Here is a 6,262-nt window from a genome sequence, read left to right as displayed (position 1 = left end):
GTCATCAATCCTAGGCATGGGGTAATGGTGCTTCACCATCACCTTATTCAAGTGCCTGTAATTGATACACATCCTCATGGTATTGTCCTTCTTCTTAACGAACAGGCTTGGTCACCCCAAGGCAATACACTAGGTCATATAAATCCCTTATTCAAGAGATCCTAAAGCTGAACACTAAGATCTTTGAGCTCTACGGGGGCATATAGTATGGTGGAATGGAAATAGAATGAGTACCCGGTTCTACATCAATAAAAAAAGTAATATCATGGTCATGAGAGAGGCCAGGTAGATCGGTAGGAAACATATCTATAAACTCTCAAATTGTAGGTACGAATCAACTGTAAGGCTATCCCAACTCAAATCTCTAACACAAGACAAGAATGCCAAACACCCTCTAGACACTAACCTATAGGCCCAAACAAAAGAGATCACCCCAACCGGTGTGTAACTACAAAAACCCTGCCACACTACCAGCGAAATACCAGGTATGTCTAAGGTAACAATCTTGACATAGAAATTCAAGATACCATGGTGAGGGGATAACTAGTCAATCCCCAAAATCAAATAAAAATCCACTACATCAAGTAAAATCATATCAACTCTAGTGTCACACCCCTGAATAGTCACCACACTGGATCTGAAGACCTGATCCACTACTACTAAAAAATCACCTACCAGGGTCAAAACACACAATGGCTTAACTAACGGCTTTGGTCTTATACTTAGATAAGGGGAATAATATATAAATACATAAGAATAAGTGGAGCCTGGATCAAATAAAGTTGATACTGGCTGAATGCATAGAAAAACCATACCTTTGATCAGACCATCAAAGGCCTCAGCCTCTACTCTAGCTAGAGCTGCATGAAAGTGGTCCTATGCTCCTCTACCGTACGCATAGACTTTGCCTCTTGACCTGCCTCTCCAGAGTTTTTGTTACACCCCGTACTTTGTTACCTTGGAATGCTTATTAAGCTTCTTAAGTTTCTGGGAAGGCTCTTAAGTTTCGTAGAAGTCGTCAGTGAGTCGGATAATATATAACGCTATCAAATAATCCTAAGAAAAGGATAAGGAGATACTCCATAATAGAGAAGGTTGGAAATAGGGTCATAAGAAACTGGAAGAAGTTGGAGGTCAAGTAGTGAGTCGTAGGACTTGACTTACTTGTGAAAGCTATTACTTGGGACATTTTACATACTAAGCTACTTGATTATACGTCGAGCTTAAGTAGCAAGGAATTAGGCTCTTGAAGTAAGACGAGATTACGGCTCACGAAAGAGAAATAAGGAAACGACGCGCCTACTCAAAGCAAGTAGGTGATACACCTACTTGGACAAGAAGGTGATGCACCTACTTAGGGTCAAGTAGGTGATGCAGCAGCTTGGGTAGACCCCACGCTGCCACGTGGAGGCTTTGGATTGGATGCATGATTAAGGTAGCGCCCTAGAGGCTGCCACGTGTCACCTCTAGGGGCTGCCACGTGTCCCCTCTTCAGGACACATATATATACATGTGTATTGCTGGATCAACTCACTTTTCAGCATCTTTACACTTAAAAAAAAATTGGAGAAAAACATGAAGAACATAGAGAGAGAGCTATGAATTTGGTTAAGCAAGGTAAGCCCTCCGATTTCATTTTGTGAATTAATTATTTAAGGTATTCTTCAGTTAAGCAACGATGTTTAACAACATAAAATTTATAATTGGGGTTTCGAGGAGGTTATTGTTCTTGTCAACAAACCCATTTTTGGAATGAGACCGTTGTTAGTAATAATAGTATAACTTCTTGTGTAAAGCTTCATTTCGAGTGATTCAAGATGTTTTGGAAAGATATTTCATAGGGATATAACTTTTATTTATACTATAAAACCCAGTTTTTCTTTTATCTTTTCTAAAAAGGATGATGAAGTATAGGTCAGGTGCTGCCCAGATTTTATTTTGGAAATCCTACACGGGCTGCTGTTGGTATTTTGGTCATATCTTTTGGTATAGAATTGTTGTAGGGTTGATTCGAAATTTTATGCGACCATAAGAAACATGTATATAAATTTAATTGAGGTCAAAAATATTGTTACCCTGAATAACCCCTTCGAAACAAAGAGACAATACAAGACAGTAGGCTATCCAGAATTCACGTTTTGATAGTTATGGCGAGTTTGACGAGTTTAGGTTAAGGTAAGGGTTTTCATTTCAATTTGGAGTTTATGGTGTTGTTATGAAGTGTATTACATGTTGTTTAAGTGGCTTTAAATATAAAAATTCCATAAACATGCTCGACGTTTGAAACAAACCAAATTGGAGTCGCTATAGTTAAATTATTGTCGAAGCAAGGTGTTGTGCTTGTGGTGTGTGGTTTCAGGTGTGTGGTGTGTGTTGCAGGGACTATATTTGTCCTAAAAGAGGTGGAGGATCTTCTATTTGTAGCCATACGACACCCCCTCTTCGTACGGTTAAAGGTTTTGCAAAACGGAAACTAGAAACCTTATTTTGGTATCGTAGTTTCGAGCGAGTCATTTGGAGTTTATGTGGTATAAGATTAATGTGAATTGTATATATATATGATGCAGGTTATTGTTGTTTGTTGTCTGTATCTATTAGGAGTATAATTGGAAATTCGGATAGGGCACATTATAGGAGAAATGCTGCCCGATTTTCATTAACTCTTTAACTAGTTAGGAAACTAGTCGAGAAAGCGAGCGAGGGGATGAGTTCTACAAATACTCGTGTGTAGCCTAAGGTGATGGAAAGACAAGGGTTGTTAATACTCGTATTTATTTTATGTTACTTGGGTTTAAAGGACGACGAGACGAATGGGATAAAAAGTAACCCATAACAGGTATGTAAAGCTAACGTTTTCTTCTATTGGCATTTTTGGCTTACGTATGTAAGGCTTATACTTTATTTTAGCATGTATTTGGCATAAGTATGTAAATCTTATTCCTTCTCTTAGCAAGATTTGACATAAGTATACAAAGCTAATCTCCCTTTTTGGCATGGTTTTTACGAAGCAAGTATATGACTTTCATATGATTCCAAAGAAGTTCCTATTCTTAAAGCCACTAGGATGGCCAATTTCTCGACTTCCAAAAGATATTTTTTCTGCCTTGATAGATATATATGATTCCCAGAAGTTCTATTTTGATATAGTCCATAGTGACTTTCAAAAGGTACTTGATATGACTTTTGTCTCAATTTTGAACGAAAGCTCATTTTAATTATTCTGTCGAGTCTCAAATATGATTTAAATTGCATATAGTTTCTCACTACTCCACTCGTGGATGCCTCAATGTTTCTTTCACCGAGCCTGGGCCAGGTTTTGTTATCGTGCGGACTTTTCTACATTGTTCATCGTTCCCCAACGTGAGGGGGCAGGTACGACCTATACATGGGATTTGTGGAGTTATGATGTGTCATGTACACATATGATATGATATGATCCAATATGACCATGTGATATGATATAATCTGTTACATAGATAGTCCCTACTCTTGATGTATGTTGTGTTGTGGCGCCAGTGACGGGGTGGCGACCATGTCTTGTTCACCGCGTCCCATGATGGGGCCGGATATGGCATATGTTTATCTGCATACATTATTTGTGGTTATGAAAAATATTTTGATATTCTGGGTATTTAGCTCACTTTTGCACCTTCTGTTTTGGTAATGGATTTACTTGTTACAGTCCATGCATTACATACTCAGTACATATGTCGTACTGACCCCTTTTCTTCAAGGGGCTGCATTTCATGCCCGCAGGTATAGATGTTAACTTTGGAGATCTGCCAGCTTAGGGTTTCCACTCAGCAAAGTTGGAAGTGCTCCATTATTCCGAAGCCTAACTTTTGATACTGGTCATTTGATATAAATATTTGTTTATTCAGGGGTACGACGGGGCCTTGTCTCGTCATATGACTAGGCTAGCATTCTGTAGAGGTCTATAGACTTGTGATGTGGGTTCTGTATATATGTTTTGGGCTTTATGTTCCGTGATGGCCTTAACGGCCTTTGTATGCTATATCTATTTTCATGTGCTCTCTATTGATTTTTTTTTGATTTCTTCATATGTTTATTCGGCTAACATACTCAGTGGGGCTAAGGGTACGTATGGGTGCCCTAATCGGACACCAGTCACGGCCTATAGAGTTAGGTCGTGACAAAAGTGGTATCAGAGCAGTTCGTCCTTAGAGTGTCTACAGACCGTGTCTAGTAGAGTCTTGTTTATCAGTGTGTTGTGCACCACATCTATAAACAGGAGGCTACAGGACATTTAGGATGTTATCTTTTTTTCATATCTAAGATCGTGCGATAGAGTCGAGTCATAGGGAATGAAATTCCTCATACTAACATATGGTTTCAGTAGAAGGACAATATTGATAGAAGAAGGTGACCAACGATATTGGAAGTTACAAAGTACGCAGGTAAGCAAAGGCACAAAAGATATATGTCAGGTGAGGTATTGAAGTATGATTGACATGTAAAGTTAAAAATGGAAAGGAAAAGTAGACAGGGCAGGGTAACAAGTGCAGTTTGAGTCGGGCAGATGAGGTAAGTCCATTTTCATATTGTTGATATTAGGCGCCCTGTGTGGCTGCGATATGAGATGATCTGAATATATATACATGCGTTCCCTATGAGGCACTGTTGGCCTTTTCTGCGTGCAAGTGTTGAGATAGTAAGAAATATAAAGGAAACTCTGTCGAAATTTTCTTATAAATAAGAAGAGAATGAGATACAGGGCTGTAGTATGTCTTGAAAGGTTGTGCCCACAAAATGATGAGATTTGATTAAACTACGAGTATGGATGACCTTGAGAAATGAGTTAATTGCTAAATTGATGGCAATAGAAACTAGGAGGTTGATACTGGTATAGTAGAACGAAATTGGAAAAGACTTATAAGCCAAAGAAAATGATTTAGAGAAGATTGATAGATCGGGATAAAATGATATATTAAGGCATCGCCTAAATTGATACACAGGGATAAATGATGACGAGTTATTGTTGAAAGAAATAACAGTATTATTAAGACAAGAGTACAAGGAAAAAAGAATTATGATGGAAGTGAAGTGTTAATAAGACAGCTTGTGAGATATTAAGGATAAGACTAACTAAGAAGGGTAAGTAACCCATAGTAAGAATCGTGAAGAAGGTCAAGCACTGTTATACTATGGGACTGAATGTGAACATGATACCATGTGAATATAACGAAGGTCATTATGAGAATAAGTAAGGAACAATAAGGAAGTTCTAACAGAGGCACCCAAGATAGACATAAGTAACTGAATACGAGGATGGAGCAAAAAGATAATGTATAGTCATAGATTTACAGGGGTAGTACACCAATATGGTGTCAAGGTAAACCTAGTATTAAGGTAAGCTCGATATGCTGTTGAGAAAGTGAGCATCGGGTGCACGACAAAGATGAAAGCTCATGAAGCATAAAGATGTATTATGTATACGTGACTCGAGTACCAACGATTAGATTGGATTAGCACCTCACGACTATGTTAAGATGTCGTACATGGGCAACTAAATGTATGGGTGGTATAAAGAAAGGCATAGATAGGGTGCGGTATACCAAAGGTATTGGAAAGGAATCTTACGCATTTGAAAATTGGAAATAAGGGCATAAGGTATAACACAAACAGACAATGACATGGATACATCCTAAAGGGGGGAACTAGACAAGAGAAGTACAAGCATAAGAGAAAATCAACTAACGCTATCATATGTAAATGGGAACGCTTAAACTTCAAATGGGATCCCATAAGGGATAGATGCGATCATACTAGCACTAAAGCACTGGATCCCATCAGAACTCTGAAGTTAAGCGTGCTTGGGTGAGAGTAGTACTACGATGGGTGACCCCTTGGGAAGTAAAATAGTAAATGAAACACAAGTATTCATACCTATTCCCTATGTCTACAAGTAATACTAACCTTTGGAACTCTGATATTGATTGTTTGATGAAAGTATATGTTCTGTCAATGGGATAGAGGAACTCTCCATATAGTCGGTATAAGATCCGAAGGAAATGTTCTAAAGGGGGAAATGATGTTACACCCCATACTTTGGTACCTTGGAATGCTTCTTAAGTTTCTTAAGTTTCTGGGAAGGCTCTTAAGTTTCGTAGAAGTCGTCATGTGAGTCGGATAATCTATAACGCTATGAAATAATCCTAAGGAAAGGAGAAAGAGATACTCCATAGTAGAGAAGGTTGGAAATAGGGTCATAAGAAACTGGAAGAAGTTGGAGGTCAAGTAG

The 6,262-nt window shown here is 38.5% G+C and overlaps 1 pseudogene; it reads left to right on the top strand.

Moving 5' to 3' along the window:
- The first annotated feature begins 5,773 nt into the window (after positions 1–5,773).
- On the top strand, positions 5,774–5,891 carry LOC129904750 (5S ribosomal RNA; annotated as a pseudogene).
- Positions 5,892–6,262: the final 371 nt, after the last annotated feature.

Source organism: Solanum dulcamara, chromosome 1 (genome assembly GCF_947179165.1).
Source record: "Solanum dulcamara chromosome 1, daSolDulc1.2, whole genome shotgun sequence".
NCBI classification, from domain to species: Eukaryota; Viridiplantae; Streptophyta; class Magnoliopsida; order Solanales; family Solanaceae; genus Solanum; species Solanum dulcamara.
Note: the sequence above shows the minus strand (reverse complement) of the source record. Positions and strands in the feature narration are given on the sequence as shown.